Source organism: Rattus norvegicus, chromosome 1, assembly GCF_021556685.1.
Source record: "Rattus norvegicus strain SHRSP/BbbUtx chromosome 1, alternate assembly SHRSP_T2T, whole genome shotgun sequence".
In the NCBI taxonomy this organism is placed as follows: domain Eukaryota; kingdom Metazoa; phylum Chordata; class Mammalia; order Rodentia; family Muridae; genus Rattus; species Rattus norvegicus.
In genome coordinates, this window is record NC_141534.1 from 183,608,511 (window position 1) to 183,625,828 (window position 17,318).

Consider the following 17,318-nt stretch of genomic DNA (forward strand, 5'->3'; position numbering starts at 1 on the left):
TGTACATGAATCTATAAGGGACATGCTTCAACTCAAAGTGTGCAGCATGCACAGTGAAAATAATCTGTAATGGTAAATCTTGTCTACTTGACTAGGTCAGGAATCGACTAAGAGAAACCAATGGGCGTATCTATAATGGGCTTTCTCCTTTTTGTTTCCCCTTTAAAGATTTTTATCTGTGTTTTGCCTTCATGTCTGTTTACCACCTGTGTGCTGCCTACAGGGGTCAGAAGAGGGTGTCAGGTTCCCCTGGAACTGGAGTTTGGGATGGTCATGAGTTGCCCTGTGGTGCTGGGAATAGAACCCAGCCCTCTGCAAGAGCAATAAGTTCTCTTAATTACTGAGCCTTCTCTCCAGGCCCTGAAAGAGACTTTATTAGGTTATTTAAAGTGAGAAGGCCCAGCTTAAATGTGGGCTGCACCATCTGACATCACCCAGATGAAGGGGTTCCTGGGGAAAGGGTTTTGCATTTTCACTGCTTGTTTTGTTGTTGCCTTCCTGACATGCTGACAAGTTCATATGCCATTTGCATTGTGCTGCTGACTGAATATGCCCCACTGTTGCTGCCATGCCCCTCCTTTACAGACACCGGAACCCAGCTTCGTCAACCTTCCAGCACAAACTGAAGACCAGTAGCTTTTCAGAAATCCTCTTAGTCTTCAGCAGTAGACAAGGACTTCGAAACAACCAGTGGTGTCAACTGAGTGCCCGAGCCTCTACAGTATGGTGTTGGACTGCCAATAACGTTTAAGCTAATCAGATAAATCACCTTTTATTTTAAAAGTTTTAGGAAACATTTTGATTGTGTGTGTGTGTGTGTGTGTGTGTGTGTGTGTGTGTGTGTGTGTATGTGTTTACCCAATACATATACAGTGCATGTGTAGAGGTCAAGGACAATGTGTGGATCCTGGGGCTCAATCTTAGGTTATCAAGCTTCATAGCAAGTAACCTTTTCTCAATGAACCAATTCATGGGCCCAAATCTCCCTTTTGCATACTTATATGTTATATAGAACACACACCCACATGTATATACAATTATATATATATATATATATATATATATATATATATATATATATATATATAGTACACACACACACACACACATATATATTTTATTGGTTCCACTCATCTTGATAACCCTTACTAATACTCAAATATCTATCAGAAGGGAAATGGATTGAATCATTCTATGAAATAAAATAATATGAAAAAATGGTAAAAGGATGTACTTAGACTGGGAGATGTCTTAGCAGGTAAAGGTGCTTGCAACCCATGCCTGAAGGCCTTGAGCTTGATCCCTAAGACCCATGTAAAGGAAGGAGAGAGATGAATTCAGAGTTGTTCTCTGACTTCACACCTGTGCAGTGGCATGTGACACACATAACACACAAATTTTTAAATTTTAAGGTGTGAGGGCTTGGTAATTGGGGCGTGAAGTATATGTAGATTACAGTGGCCATGTTTGACTCCAAGCTCAATGATCCAGAAAATAAAGATAAAACACAAACAGTCCAGAACTCCCCTGTGAAGAGAACTGATACAAAGTTGCAGTGGGATTTTTATCAGTCTGTCAAGGACTTGGGTCCAGGATGTTGCAATAAAGTCTCACTGTTAAACTCAGCTGAGTTCAGTTACTGACTGAGGGCTAGGGCTGTGAGCTGTTGATAGAGAGCTTGCCTTGCATGCACAAAATCCTGGGGGTTGGGCAGGCCCCAGCACCCCATAAGCTAGACATGGGGGCACACACCTGGAATGCCAGCTCTTCTGTTGTTGTAAGTTTCGGTACCCTTGTGTCCACACTCACATCAACACATCATACACACGCACCCAAAATAATAAATAACAAAAAAGCATAAAGAAAAACTGAGTTCCAGCTTTTACTAAAGGAACATGATCTACCGCTGCTGGAGCTAGGATGAGCAAGCAGGAGTCTAGAGGAAGTAACCTGGGCAATGAGTGGAACTGGACAGGAAAAGATACAAGCTGGTGTATGGGGCAGAGGGAAGACATTTGGAATTGCCTCCTTTTTTTGCAAGAGGGTGGAGAGATGGCTCAGTGGTTAAGAGTAATTGTTCTTTCAGAGGACCCAGGTTTGATTCCCGGCACCAATATAATGGCTTACAACTGTCCAGAACTCTAGTTCTAGGGAATCTTCTGGCTGCTGATGACATACATACATGCAGGCAAAACAATCACACATAAAATAAAATGAATAGTTATTTAAATATTTGTGAGGTCTTCCTCCTCTTCTTCCTCCTCTTCCTCCTCTTCCTCCTCCTCTTCTCCTCTTCCTTCTCTACCTCCTTCTCCCTTTTCTGTGATTTGGTGGTACTGCTGGTCAAACCTAGAGCCTTAATCCTAGCACTTAGAAGGCTGAGGTAGGACTGCCATGAGTTCAAGGCCAGCCTGAGTGAAATGGTAAACCCGTCTTTCATTAATGACAAAAAAATTTCCTGAGCCTTGTGTATGCTAAGCAAGTGTTCTTCTACTTCTGAGCTAGTTAAAGCTCTCAAAGTTTATAGACTTCTCCACATGGCTGTATTAATAGAATTTAACCCATATTATGGGTCCTAATTTTTAATGGCAAGATACTGTCACTGTGGTTCATTGTAATCTCTTCATTTTCTGAAGACCTGATTCTGTTTCATTTAATCCTTAAAGACCTTCCATTAAAAAAAAATGAACAGGCATTTTGCTTGCATGTTTGTGGGTACACTACTTGTATGACCTGTTTCCAGGTCAGAAGAGGGCATCAGTGTCCATAACTGGAGTTATAGTTGTGAGTCACCATGTAGGTGCCGGGAACTAAGCCCAGGACTTCTGGTAGAGCAGCCAGTGTTCTTACCTGCCAAACTATCTCTCTAGCCCTGTTACTCCATCCTTAATGTTTTTGAATAATTTTACTATTACATTTCTCACCATCTAGCGAGTTCTGAGTGTTGAGCATTTTATATACAGATTTCATTCATAACCCAGTTGTTTTTGAGACTGGGTGATGTAGCCCAGACTGGCCTTGCTGTCTTCATGTAGCCATGGATGACCTTGAATTTTTGAACTTTGCATCTTTATTTATAAATAGGGTCTCCTGTTTCCTGGGCCAGCCACAAACTCATTATGTGACCAAGGATGATCCTGAGCTCCTAATCTTCCCACCTCCACAACCCTAGTGCTGATTGTAGACCATGCCCAGTTTTCATTTGGTGCTGGGGTTCAAACCCAGAGCCTTAAACGTTACGCAAACACTACCAACTGAGCTACATCTCTAGCTCTTCTGACTCCAGCTCCCTAATGCTAGGATTACAGCAGGCCCCATCAAGCATAAAGTTCCTGTCATTAGTACTGTTTCTCCCAGATATGATCATAACTTCTCTAAGCGTAGAAACCAAAGTTCAAAACTCTCTTTGCCTCTTGTGGCTCCCTAGTTCACCCTCTCCATCCAACTCCCCGCACATACATATACCATCCTGTTTTCTTCTGCATTTCAGCCAGGATGACCATGGGGATCAGGGGACAGCTTGTGGAAGTTGCTTCTCTTCTTCCACCATTTGGGTCCTGGGGATCAATTCAGGATAGTTGGGTTTGTGGAGAGCACTCTTACCTGCTGGGCCATCTCACCGGCCTTCTTAGTTTCTCTCAAATTTTTGTTTTCATTTTTATTTATGTGTAAGTATAAGCCATGAGTGTGCAGGTGCAGTAAAGAATGTCAGATCCCCTGAAGCTAGAACCCCAGGTATTTGTGAGCCATCCCATGTGGGAGCTTGGAACAAAACTCTGGTCCTCTGCAAGAGCCTCAAGAGCCCTTAACTGCTGAACTATATTTCCAACACCACCCGAAACCCCTGACTTGACTTTACATGTGTTCTAGCTTCTATTCTTCCTCTGCTTCCTGTTATGAAAAAACTCAAAAGAATCGCTTCTACCTGATGACCGCGTTCTCACCCTCATGGTCCTAATCCCCCTATATATCCTGAAATGTCTTTTATTAAGACTCCATCCTTCGAGAACACTCAGCAACTTTTCATTCTGTGACCTTTCTTCTGGAGAATTCTAGGATTCCAGGGTCACTTAGTTTTTCCTGCCCTTCCTATTCCTCACACACTGGCTAGTTAATTCTCTTTTGTTTTTTAGTACTAGGAATTGAACCGAGGCACATATGCTAGAGAAGTCAGCCAATGGGCTAGCCAAGCTCTCCTTTTTGAAATGTTAAAACAGTCTTTATATTCCCAGGGTGTCCTTGAACTCATGATTCTCAGTCTTTACTCTCTTGGGTAGCAGGGGTTATAGGCATTCACCACCATATCAAGACTGCCTCCCAGTCTTTTGTCAGCTCCTTCTTTATCACAACTTTGATGGTAGGTGGTGCTCTAGAGACTTAGATTGGAACTCCTTTCCCCCCTGTTTTATATCTTCTAATTAGGCAAATTCATCAAGTCCTATCGTTTTAAGTACCACTCCTGGATCAATGATGCTCAAATCTGTATAACTAGTCCCAATATCTCTGAACTCTTTTACATAACTGTCTTTGTGTTTGCATTTGGCTGCTTGGCAACTCAGAATTCAGAAAAGGTGGGTATGGTGGTACATGACTGCAATCCCACACTCAGAAGAGTGAAGCACAAAGATCACTGTGAGTTTGAGATTGCTGTGAGCTTGAAGCCTGGCTGGGCTACATGAGGTCTAGTCTCAAACACAATGATAACGAAAGAACTAACCAAGCAAAACCATAAATCAAATCTCACCACTAGTTAAAACTCCCCAGTAAAGTGAACATGGCAGCACCGAGGAAGAAGGATTGCTGTGAGTTTGAGGCCAGCCTGGGCTAGCTAGCATGACACAGTCTCAAACAAACAAACCAACAAACAAACCATCCAGACTCTCCAGAAGCTCCCCACCCACTTGCAATAACTCTCCCCTCTTTTCCCAAAACTACATGCAAACACAGCAGGTTTACCTCTGCCCACAGTTTCCCAGCCAGAACGGCCTCCATTCCTGCTATAATAGTACTAGTAAGTCCTTTGCCTGGAATGCCGGTCCCTTGAGTGTGGCTGGCTCCGGTTTTTATCCTTTAGATCTCTGCCTAAATGTCCCTTCCTGAGAACTGGCCTGACCACTGTGTCTGAAACAGCCATTGAGTACTGATCTGTGCAACACTGCTTTAATGCTCTGGGAAGCAACGACTGCTTCCTTATACTTCCCTATTCTAGTTGTTTCTCTTTCTACATGGGAAAATAAACGCAATATCACTGATTCCTCAGTATTTAGAACACTGGCACAGAGCACAAGTTGATTGTAATGAAGTCTCACTCTCTAGTCAAGGATGGCCTGCAGCTTAACTCTATAACCCAGGGTTGCCTCAGAGTCTCAGCAATCCTGTCTCTGCCTCCCGAGTGCTGGAATTATAGGCAAGAGGAACCATCCTCAGTTAAAAAAAAAAAAAAAGCTTACTGTTTGAATGAGTACATGAAATAAATTCTTCATGTTTGATACCCCCTCAGTCAGAGTCAGAAAGCCTTGTTTTGTGAGCCAGTGGTAAGAAGCATCTGCATTAGAATTGAAATATTAAAAAAAAGAAAAACAGAGTTGAGGTACTACATGAAGCATAAAATGAAGTTGGAAAATGTCTGGTGTCTTTATGTGCTTTAGGAAAGGATATCAACTCTGTGTGCCATGAATGTGGTATACAGGGCCCAAGGCTACAACTATAAAACTTGGGGAGACTTCGGAGGAGAATGAACCAGGAAGACTATATGGAGGTAAGGACCTAGTATAAAATCCACTAAGCCATTGCCAAAGTTTAACTCTTCAGTGTCCCTCAAAAGTCTGTGTTGCAAAGGCTAGGGGAAGGTCTTCAAGTCCCCTTGAGGGGATAATGGGTCCCTTGTCCCTTTGTCTTCCCTTATTGAATAGAGCATCTTTGTTCCATGATGTGCTACAGACAAAATATATCCCTTGTCACCTTCCTCCTCCTCCTCTTCCTCTTCCTCTTCCTCTTCCTCTTCCTCTTCCTCCTCCTCCTCCTCTTCCTCCTCCTCCTCTTCCTCCTCCTCTTCTTCCTCCTCCTCCTCTTCCTCCTCCTCCTCCTCCTCCTCCTCCTCCTCCTCTTCCTCCTCCTCTTCTTCCTCCTCTTCTTCCTCCTCCTCCTCCTCCTCCTCCTCCTCCTCCTCTTCCTCCTCCTCCTCCTCCTCCTCCTCCTCTTCCTCCTCCTCCTCCTCCTCCTCCTCCTCCTCCTCCTCCTCCTCCTCCTCCTCCTCCTCCTCCTCCTCCTCCTCCTCCTCCTCCTCCTCCTCCTCCTCTTCTTCTTCTTCTTCTTCTTCTTCTTCTTCTTCTTCTTCTTCTTCTTCTTCTCTCCCTTCCCTTTTCTTTGAGATAAGGTCTCTCTATGTAGCCTTGGGTGTCCTGGATCTCACTACATAGACCAGGCTGGCCTTGAATTCATCTTCCTGACTCTGCCTCCTGAGTGCTGGGTTTAAAGGTGTGCACCACCATCCCTGGCTACCAATCTGTTCTTTTAAACTTCATTGTTTTAGGGATTTGAGGCAGTATCTTACTCTGTAGTTTATACTACCCTAGAGTCACTATGTAGCATAGGCTGGCCTTGAACTCCTCCTGCCTCAACCTCCCAAATCTGGGATTACCATGCCAGCATCCATGCCTGGCTCCCATGTCTTTTATAAAAATCAAAAAGTGACTACTATACTAAGGTTTTCCTTTTTCTGCCTGTTTTGTCATCCTTTGAGCTGTCAGGTGATCTAAAGACCTCTTTGCAGAATAACATTTTTACATATACATTAAAACACAGTAGGATAATCCAGGAATCTGTGGCTCCCACCTATAATCCTAGCACTGATATAAACTGGGGGAAAAATCCAGAATTCAAGGTCATTCTCAGCTTCGTAGTGACTTTATGGCTAGTGCAAACTACTGGATACCTTGTCTTAAAAACAAATAAGGGTGGAAGGATGACTCAGTGGGTAAAAATGGTTTGCTGTGCAAGCATGTCCTGAGCTCAGACCCCCAGGCCTCAGATGAATACAGGTGCAGCAGTGCATGTCTATAAGCCAGTGCAGAGTGGGAAGGGAACAAAGACAGAAAGACCCCCAGTACTCGCCAATAGGTGAGCACTAGGTTCAGTGAAACACTGTCCCCAAAATAAATAAAAATTAAAAAAGCAAAATAGAGAGCAACTGAGGAAGACACCCAATGTCTACCAGCAGCCTCCACACGGGCAAGGATGCTCAGGCATGTACACAGATGTACACATACGTGCACACACCAGACAAATCAATGCAACGCATGGAGCAGAACCAGCGATTCTGTTGTTTTGTTTGTTAATACAGAGTTCAATGTCATCCTCTGTCACATAGGAGTATGTAGCAGCCTGGATACAGGAGATCTTGTCTAGAGATAGGGGGAGCCCTGAAACAAAGACTAAGCCACGCCATGCATTCTGACAGTAATTAAGTAGAACACTGTGACTGCCGAGTGCATATAATGCCGTGCTTCCAGTATGAGGACAAACAATTCTCTTTCCTTTTTTAACAAAAGGCTGTGAACAAAGCTATCTAAAGGTGCTTTCAGTTCACTGAAGAGCACATTCCGAGCTAACCGATCTCTTGGCGTGATGGAAACGGTTTGGCTGGTAACAAAGCCCTCTTTTTTTCCCCTGTGGACCCATAGTGTATCTGTGGTTCTCCGTCTAGGTGTGCATAGGTGATTCTGGCCAGTGGAACTGGATATATTTCACCCTTGGGATAGAAACTAGAAGCCTTGGAGTGATGTGATGTGATATTCTAAAGACAGCACCTTGACTTTTTATTGGGTTTGTGTGAGGAAAACATCTGCTGTGTCCGGTCACTGGGATCATAAAGTTTATCATTAGAGCAGCTAGCACACAGTGGGATGCCAACAGAGTCAAGAAAGTATTTGGGATTGGGGGATAAAAATTGGAAGCTAAGTGCTTTTGTAGTCTAGATGACACTCTCAGTTCAATCCCCAACACCTACATAAAAATAAAAACAAATACAAGAAGAGAGTTTTACGTTTCCAGTGCTCAGATGTGGGTCAGCATTTCGCCTCCCCACTGGGGTGCTGAGATGGAAACATGAAACACGGGGCACTAGGCTACGTAAAGTTGTGGCACTCCCAACAGCCACTCTCGGGAGGAAGAACACAGCCTAAGATAGGGGCCCCAACTTATGTTCCTCTGGGTGAGAAACAGGAGAGCTAGGGCCCAGGCTGTGGTTCTCTAACTCCTGGGCATCCAGATACCGCTGGGAACCATAAGGCATCGAGAACAGGGGGTCCTCCGGCCTGAGATGATCCTAGGAGGTACAGCTCTGTAAGGAAGCCCCCCACCCACAGTGATTCTTGATGAAAGAGATAGTCCTTGCTTGTCCAAACTGTTTATTTATGGTGGAAAAATGGATGCATATGACTTAGTCAGGGAACACCAGAGATTAAATACTTTTTGTAGGAAGGAATGTCTGGGAAGGGAAGCTTATTGGCTAAACCCTCAGGCAGGCCCATCTAGATACTTTATTAGCACGGAGAACTCTGGGCTCTAAGCTGTGACCAGCTGTCATGGTCCTCTTATTGAGGTGTTGTGGTCACGTGTTCCAGAACAGGAACTGGCTGGGGAGAAGATGCAAATGCCTACCTTTCTCAATTTTGAGAATTGCCAGGGTTCCTTAAGCTGCTCAACCTTACCATTTTTTTTTTTCTGTCTAGTGAAAGGGTTCTACTTGCCCCACACTCAGATTCTCTTCCTGTGAAATTGACTCCAATCGACCAATCAATCAATCAATCAGTCAATCAGATGTACAGAAAATGCTTTGGCCAGCTTCTGGCACAAAGTGAACTTTCAGTTCATGTTAGCTCTCACTGGGATTACAAATGGTCCCATAAACTTGTTTCTTCTGACTACTCAGGCTCTCGCTTTAAGTGATTTCACAGTTATGCTACTATCTACAGTGTTGTGGCCTACACCCCTATGTTTGTAGGGCTTCAATATATTTCTGGGTCTCTTGGATCATCATATTAATAGCAGTGGTAGTATTTTTTTTTTGAGATGAGGTCTTGCTATGTAACTTTGACTGACCTCAAACTCTCTATGTAGACTAGACTGGCCTTGAACTTAGGGCAATCACCCAGTCTCTGCTTCCTGGCTACTGGGATTACCTGTATGTACCACACAGCCAAGCAATGTCATATTGCCATTCAGTTTTTTTCAAACCTATAGTGAGCCACCATACCCAGCCATACTTATAAACGGTTTATACCCAGATCTAAATGGCAGTAGAATGGTCTTTCTTTCTGGTTGCCACACAGCTAGGCTAGTCATTGGTCTGAGGGGCTGTCATCCTACCTTCAGCTCCACGGACTGTCAAGCCCGTGGTTATTTGGAAGCAAGAATCATCTGCATATTCATATTCTCTCTCTCTCTCTCTCTCTCTCTCTCTCTCTCTCTCTCTCTCTCTCTCCAGAGAAGTTCAGATTTTTACTGTAGTTTACTCAATATTCCTTAGTGGTTCCTCAAAGGGTAGTAAACCCAGGGATTTTGCTTGATATTCAGAACACTATTCCTCATATGTAGCATGAAATTAGATATGAGAGTTAGCCCTCAGAATCTTGTAGCATTTGTTTCTGGAGCTGAAAGTGTTCTGTTAGCATCGTGTGTATTATAGGAATGTTCTTGAGACTTTGGCCATTGTGTCAGAGTGACTCATAACAGGGACCGTTTCTCTCAGGTCTTGTTACCAGGAAGCTGTATTTCCCTTAAGAATGACTTCATTGTTGTCATGGGTTCACTGACTTCCATTATTGTTGGGATTTTCCATTTTTATCCTCCCCAGAAGATCAGAATGGAATATAGCCTAGGTTTAGCTATTGATAAGGACTGTTTCCGGTATCACACTGGCTAGCGTCAATTTACTCCACCTCTGCTTGTCTTTTCACTTCCACCCCAATTACTTGAACCATTTGATTTATTCCATATAAACTGTTAGAGCCTTCTAAACAGAAGGCACAGAGCTAGCTGTCTCAAACACTGTCACCGAGTATCTCATAAAACTCAGTTTGATGTTGGAATTCATGCTTGTATGGATTCTCACATTCCTTCACCCATGCAGAGGCCTCCCTCCCTGCCTCTTTCTAAGCTGTTTCCCACTCCTTCCGCTCTGTTTTGCCAAATCTTCCAGGAAGCTCCACACTTGCTGCTCTGCTTGGAGTGCTGGCTGCTCTGCTTGGAGTGCTGGAGCGTTCTGTCCTTGGCAGCCCTTAGCTCTCTCCTGACTCCCCACCTTTTTTTGAGACAGGGTCTCACTGGGAAACACTGGTCACCCTGGAGTTTGCTATTTGACTAGCCTGGCCTCAAGCCCACAGAGATCCACCGCTCTCCTGAGAGGCTCACCACTGGGCATTTCTGCATGTTCATATGCTGTACATGCAGACTTTCTTTTTCTTTGGGAATCTGTACTTTGTAAGTTGAACTTGAAGGCTTCCCGAAGTCTTTCCTCCCCCACTCCAAGGGCAAGAAAAGGTGGAGAAGAGGCAGTAGAACAGAGCTAACATTTTTTTTAAAGATTTATGATGATGATGATGATGATGATGATGATGATGGCGACGACGACGACGACGGTGATGGTGGTGGTGGATGTGAGTACACTGTAGCTGTCTTCAGACACACCAGAAGAGAGAGACACCATCAGATCCCATTACAGATGGCTGTGAGCCACCATGTGGTTCCTGGGAATTGAACTCAGGACCTCTGGAAGAGCAGTCAGTGCTCTTAACCGCCGAGCCGTCTCTCCAGCCCCAGAGCTAGCTTTTATGAGCTGGGCAGTAATCATCAATTAGGCAAAATGCAAACCAGTGATTTCAAATCATGGGAAGTATATTTTCCTCTTCCTGATTTTTGTTATTATTGTTGTGAGATAAGGATTTGTACAACCCACTCTGGCCTCAAATTTTCTGTATAGTAAGACTAGCCTTGAATTCCTGTCCTCTGCCTCCACCTACCACATACTGAAATTACAGGCTCATACCCTCATACCTGGCTTTACAGCATACTTCAAATGCATATCTATGCACTTTGTGTGTATGTGAGTGTATGTGTGTACCTACGTTGTTTCCCATGTGCCATCTACCTCGCTTCTCTTTATTGTCCTGGAGATCTCATGTTTGGCTAAATTGGCTGGCAAGCCCCAGAGATCTGCTTGTGTCTGCTTTGCCAGCACTGGGATTACAAGCACAAGCCACCACACTGGGCTTTTTTTTTTTTTTTTTGTTCGTTTGTTTGTTTTTCTGTTTTGGGTTTCTTTGTGTAGTCTTGGCTATCCTGTAACTTGCTCTGTAGACTAGGCTGGCCTTGAACTCACAGAGAAAATAACTGACTGCTGCAAATTGTCCTGTCCTCTGACTGACACATATACCATGGCACAAGCACTTGCACACATATTGCATACACGCACACACACACACACACACACACACACTTTACGTTTTTTTAAAGACTAGAATGAATTTCCTTGAGAACACGGTTTATGTGCTAGGCTTACTGGTAAGAAATTGTGATGGAATGTAAACAGGACTTTGTACTTCTCATGTTGCAGACAAGCCAGTGTAGGCTGGACATCTTATAAACGTCATCTCTCAGGCTTGAAAATAACCTTGAGTTCCTCATAGAGTCAGTGGTGACTAGGAAAATGGTGGAGTATTGGTTGAGAGCTTACAGTAAGTCAGGCACCATAGTAAATGACATAGATAACCTCCACGTCTCCTCAAAACACCCTCAAATCGTGGGACGGAGACAGGCAGTAGTGTGCAGATTCTCTAGTCTCCACTGATGGCTGACCCGACTCAAGTAACCGAATGGCAATGAGAAGCTGGCAGCACATTGATGGCCTCGATGCAGATAAAAAACTAGTCAAGAGACAACTCAGCCAGACTCTCAGGACACTACTGGCACCAGGGCTGACTTTATGCTCTGAGTTTCCTTGTCTATAGTTCTGAACTTTGACTTCAAAGCCACACCTCTGCCTCCAAAAACATGAGGTAATTTGATTGTTACGTAGCCAGTCATCACAGAGATTTCAGAGTGTCATAGTCACAACCAAGTCACAGTCTGTCATCTCTGATAAGAGTCTCAGTGCTACCACGGGCTTTGTTTTCTTACCACTGTATTATGGATTGATTTATAAAGTGATTTATATTTTGTACTGTTTTCTATCCAGCAGGGGGAGCCAGGTCAGTTGATTAAAAAGAAAATGAACAAAAACCAACGCTAAGAAACAGAACAACAAAAGGTGCTGGATGAAGGGGCCACATGTCTCTGTTTGTGTGTGTTTTGTTGGTGGTCACGGAGGTAAAAAGGGAACTGGGAGTCACATAAGTGGCCATGTCCTGTTTCTAGTGTCTTGACATCTTCTCACCCTCATTATTCCAAGGGCTTCTGTATCTGTACTTTTTTTTCCTCAAGATTTTATTGTAGAGCCAGGCATAATGGTATAGTTGTCTTTAATCCTAGCACTAGGGAAGTAGAGGCAGGGAAGATCTCTGTGAGTTCTACATAAAGTGAATTCCAGTCAGGGCCACATAGTAAGACCTTGTATCAAAAAATATTTTTAATTGTATTTTGAAATATGCCTGTATATGTGTCTGCATGTGGATATGTGCACGGGAGAAGAGGTTCCTGGGGAGGCTGGAAGGTAGCGCCAAAGCTGGAGATACAGGTAGTTGTGACCCTCATGAAATGTGTGCTTGGAACCAAATTCAGGCCCAATATAAGAGCAGCATGTGTTCTTAACCGCTGGACTGTCTAGCCCCTACATTAATTACTTGTTGTTGTTAGTTTATTTTGACTCATGGCTCTAGAATGAGAGTCCAAGATAGTGGGGAAGGCATGGCCGCAGGTGGGCTGGGCAGGAAGCTGAGAGATTACATCTAAACTGCACAGGAATTACAGAGACATCTGGAAGCAGGCAGGGCTATAAACTCTCAAAGCCCACCTTCAGTTATGTACTTTGTCCAGGAAGTCTCCATGTCCTAAAAGTCCCATAACCTCCCAGTTAGCACCAGCAGCTGGGGACCAAGTGTTCACATAAATACAAGAGCCTGTATGGGGAACATTAACCATCCAAGCCACCACAGCTTCCTGTTTAACTTTCTTTCCTTGTTTCCAGTAAAGTAATGAACAACTCTGAAACTGCTCGTCCTCATGGTTTTAGGTCACCTTGATAAAAAGCTCTAGTCATCTAAGAGATGGGACCCCCCCCCCCCAAATTGAGCAAAAACACCTCCAGAGGATAGAGCTATAAAGCAGAGAAGCCTGTAGGGCAGTTTCTTAATTAGAGATTGACATGGAAGGTCCAGCCCATTGTGGGTGGGGCTACCCCTGGGCTTGTGGTCCTGGGTTCTATAGAAAAAGCAGACTGAGCAAGCCCAGAGGAGCAAGGCAGTAACAGTACTCCTTCAGGGCCACTGCATCCGCTCCTCCTTCCAAGTTCCTGACCAGTTTGAGACCCTGCCCTGGTTTCCCTCAATGGACTGTGAGTTGAATAAGCCCTTTTCTCCTCAAGTTGCCTTGGTATGGTGCTTTGTCCCAGCAAGTCGAAACCCTAACTAACATCCCCTAGCTCACCATCCTCATGCATTGTGTGGACAGCCACAGCTGAGACAGGCTCATGATTGCAGTAGCTATGTCATATCCAGAAATCACATTTCACAGTTCTCCTCCCCATCTGGCTCGCCAGGTCTTTCTACTCCTTCCTCTGCAGTGTCCCTTGGGCCTTGGAGAGAGTGTCAAGCATGTTGATGTTGCCAATGGAATGATTGTTGAATTAATAAATGAGTGGTAAGAAAACACAAACAAAAACTTTGAGTGTTTTCAAAGAAAATTTATGTGTTTTGAGGAAGGCCTCCTGCTATAGCTGTTGTTGAACTCAGTGTATGGCCCATGCTATTCTCAAACCTGTCACCGCACCTCTGCCTCAGTGCCTGCTGTGCTTCAGGGATTACACGTATGGGGCACTATGCTGGGCTCTGTTTTGTGTTATTGGTGTGCAAGTCTGGGTAGCTTAGGACTTACTGTGTTAGTGCAGCAATCCTCCTGCTTCATCTTCCTGAACGCTAACTAGCATTATAAATGTGAGGGGTCACATTCAGCTTTGTGAGGGTATCCCCCCAATGGTTCAGAATTTAAAAGGTCAAAAAAGAGTGAACAGTTGTTTTACACTTCAGTTAATAATTTCTTTTGTCTCCAAAAGTCAGTCACGGCTTTCTCACGTACGTTTTATAAGCAACACCGCCACACATTTGTCATCTCCCTATTATCACACAAACTGCAGTTAGCTACACACAGTGGTCTGCACTTGCTTTGAAAACTTAAGGACATGGTTTCTGAATGAAGGCAGAGAATTTGTGTATGGGCATGCCACATGTGGTTTAAACTGTAGCTTACTATAAAGGTGGCTTCTGATTGCTCATTCCTTATACAATAAATAGCAATGACTAAAGACTGTGATAGATCTGTTATTTTTTACATGTGAGAGCTATCTGTAAGACAATCTTCTAGAATGTTTGCTGAGCAAAGATACAGTTGTGACTGTAATTTTAGTAGATTTTAAATCTACATCCTGCAGAGCCAATGCTGAATACACACTCTTGTACAGCACGAGAGAAAGCACAAGGCTGTGCACACCTGTAATTTTAGCTCTGGGAGGTTGAGGCAGCAGGTCAGGGGTTCAAGGTTATTATCAGCCACACAGTAAGTTTGAGGCCAGCCTGACATTTATGAGATCCAGTCTCAAACAAAACAAAACAAAACAAAACAAAACAAAACAAAACAAAACAAAACAAAACAAGAGATGGCTCAGTCCACAAAGGCACTTGTTTCCAAGTTTGATGACCCGTGTTGTCATGGGACCACACAGTAAAATGAGAGAACAGACTCCACAGGCAGTCCTTTCCACTTCATTTTCTCTGTCCACTCTGACAGTGTTTGACCTTTTTCCTACTGGGCTGTTGATGATATAATTAGGTAAAGAAGGATTTCAGCTCCTGCTCCAAACTTGTGTGATTTCTCAAGCATGATTCCAGGCCATTGCACAAGCTTTATCTGTCTTTAGGTGTCACAGCGGAATGTGTCCTTCCCTTCGCAGGCCTTGCACGCCCATTGCACTGGGGTTGCCAGAGGGAGCTTCTGACAAAGACTCAGGTCTCAGGCTTCCTGCCTGGCTGCAATCTTAAGCGTGTCTGCATTCCTAGACCATGAGCCTTCATTCTAAGGGTCTATGGGGCTTTCTTCAAGGGACTCTGTGGAGACTTCCTTGGTGGAGGGACCAGGAAAGAGGGAATTCTAGAGATAATTTGATCTGCCCTGGCTTAGTTAACTTAGTACTTTCCCATTGGACTTAGTACTTTTCCACTCCTGGCTTTTTACCCAAAACTTCCTTTTCCAGGGTCCTCAAAAACTGTGAGAGCCTTTTTCTCAGGGGTGCCTTGGCAGCAAAACAACACTCTCCAAACTCTTGCATGCCTGTGGTGACCTCCTGACCCTTGATGTTCCATGGAACATTCATAGGGGGAAAGATTCAGGAAAAGTCAGCGTTTTCTCTGGCTTCATTTCTTACATTATTACAAATAATGCTTGGCTGGTATTTTCATTTCTGGCTTGTGGCAATGTGTGTGTGTGTGTGTGTGTGTGTGTGTGTGTGTGTGTGTAAGATCAAGACACAGTGAGAAGAGGATTTAAAATCAGAGATTTCAAATGACTAACATCCTAGATCAGGTATAGTGTTCCACAGCTATGATCCCAGCGCCAAGAGACCCAAGATCCTCTCTGACTTCTTTGGGCACCTGCAGAAACATGTGCACACACAGACATAAACAAAAATCAATCTTTAAAAAAGTAAGCAGAGAACTGGAGAAGTGGGGGGGGGAAGAGGGAGGAAGAGGACAAGGAGGAGGTGACTATGGGGACAACAAGGACACGTGCTTACAGTAGACTCTATTAGGGAGAAAACAATTAAATGGCTGGAGTATGAAAGCTAGAGCACATCTGCACGTACATTCTTTAATAACAGACAGGTTTACCAGCTCTCCTGTGGTACATGCCTATAATCCCAGCACTCAAGAGGCTGAAGCAAGAGGATCAAAAGTTCAAGGCCAGTTTAGATTACAAAAGACCCTGTCTCCAAATTAAGAATAAAAATAATAGACCGATTCATTCTGAGTTAACTGGGAAAAATATGGTTATTTAACATATTTGACTTTATAAAGCAACTTGCTTTAAAGTTTGACACGTTATGAAGAACACACCACAGTTATCTAGGCTGGCAAGTGCTTCAGTAGACACACACGCACATGCTCACACACACACACACACACACACACACACACACACACACAGCTGGCATGCAGCACAGCACCTCAAGGATGCGGAGACCTTGATCTTCCTGACTCAATTTCCTTTGCTTCCTAAGCTCTGTTCTTGAATTCAGAGGTCATTCCAGGTCCTCATGTGTGTGTGTGTGTGTGTGTGTGTGTGTGTGTGTGTGTGTGTGTGTGTGTGGTGCATGTGTATGGGTGGGTAGTATGTGTGTATGGTGTATATGATATGGTGTGTGGTATGTAGTGTGTGTGGTGTGAGTGTGGTGTGTATATATATATGTATTGCATGTGTGGTGTGCGTACTTGTGTGTGTGTGTGCATGCCAGTGTTCAGGTACATATATATCAAAGTGTGCCTGTGGAGACCAGAGGACAACCTCAGGTGTTGTTTCTCACCTTCCTCCTTCTTTAAGACAGGGGTTCTTGTTCACCACTGTGTATGTCAGGTCAACAGGTCTCAGAGCTCCTGGGAATACTCTCTCCATATCTTCTCTCTCACCAATGGGACAGCAGCACTCTGTATGTGTGTCAGAACTCAGGTCCTCACACTTGACCTGTAAACACTTTACCAACAGAGCCACCTCTCCAGCTCTGATAAGACAATTTCTGGGAATCAATGTCAGCTCCACCTTGCTTTTATATATATATATATATATATATATACATATATATATATATATATATATATATATATATATATATATATATATATATATATATATATATATATACTCTGAATCTGCTCAGACGCTGTAAACGGGCTGACGGCTGACTCAGACTGCAGAGCTTGCTGCTCTCACGCAGAGCTGGAATTTGATCCTTAGGAGTCACGTTGGGTGGCTCACAACTGCCTGGAACTCCAGCTCCAGCAGACCTTACGCCATCTTCTGCCCAATTCTGTTACCTGCACCCATGGGCACTTATTTCC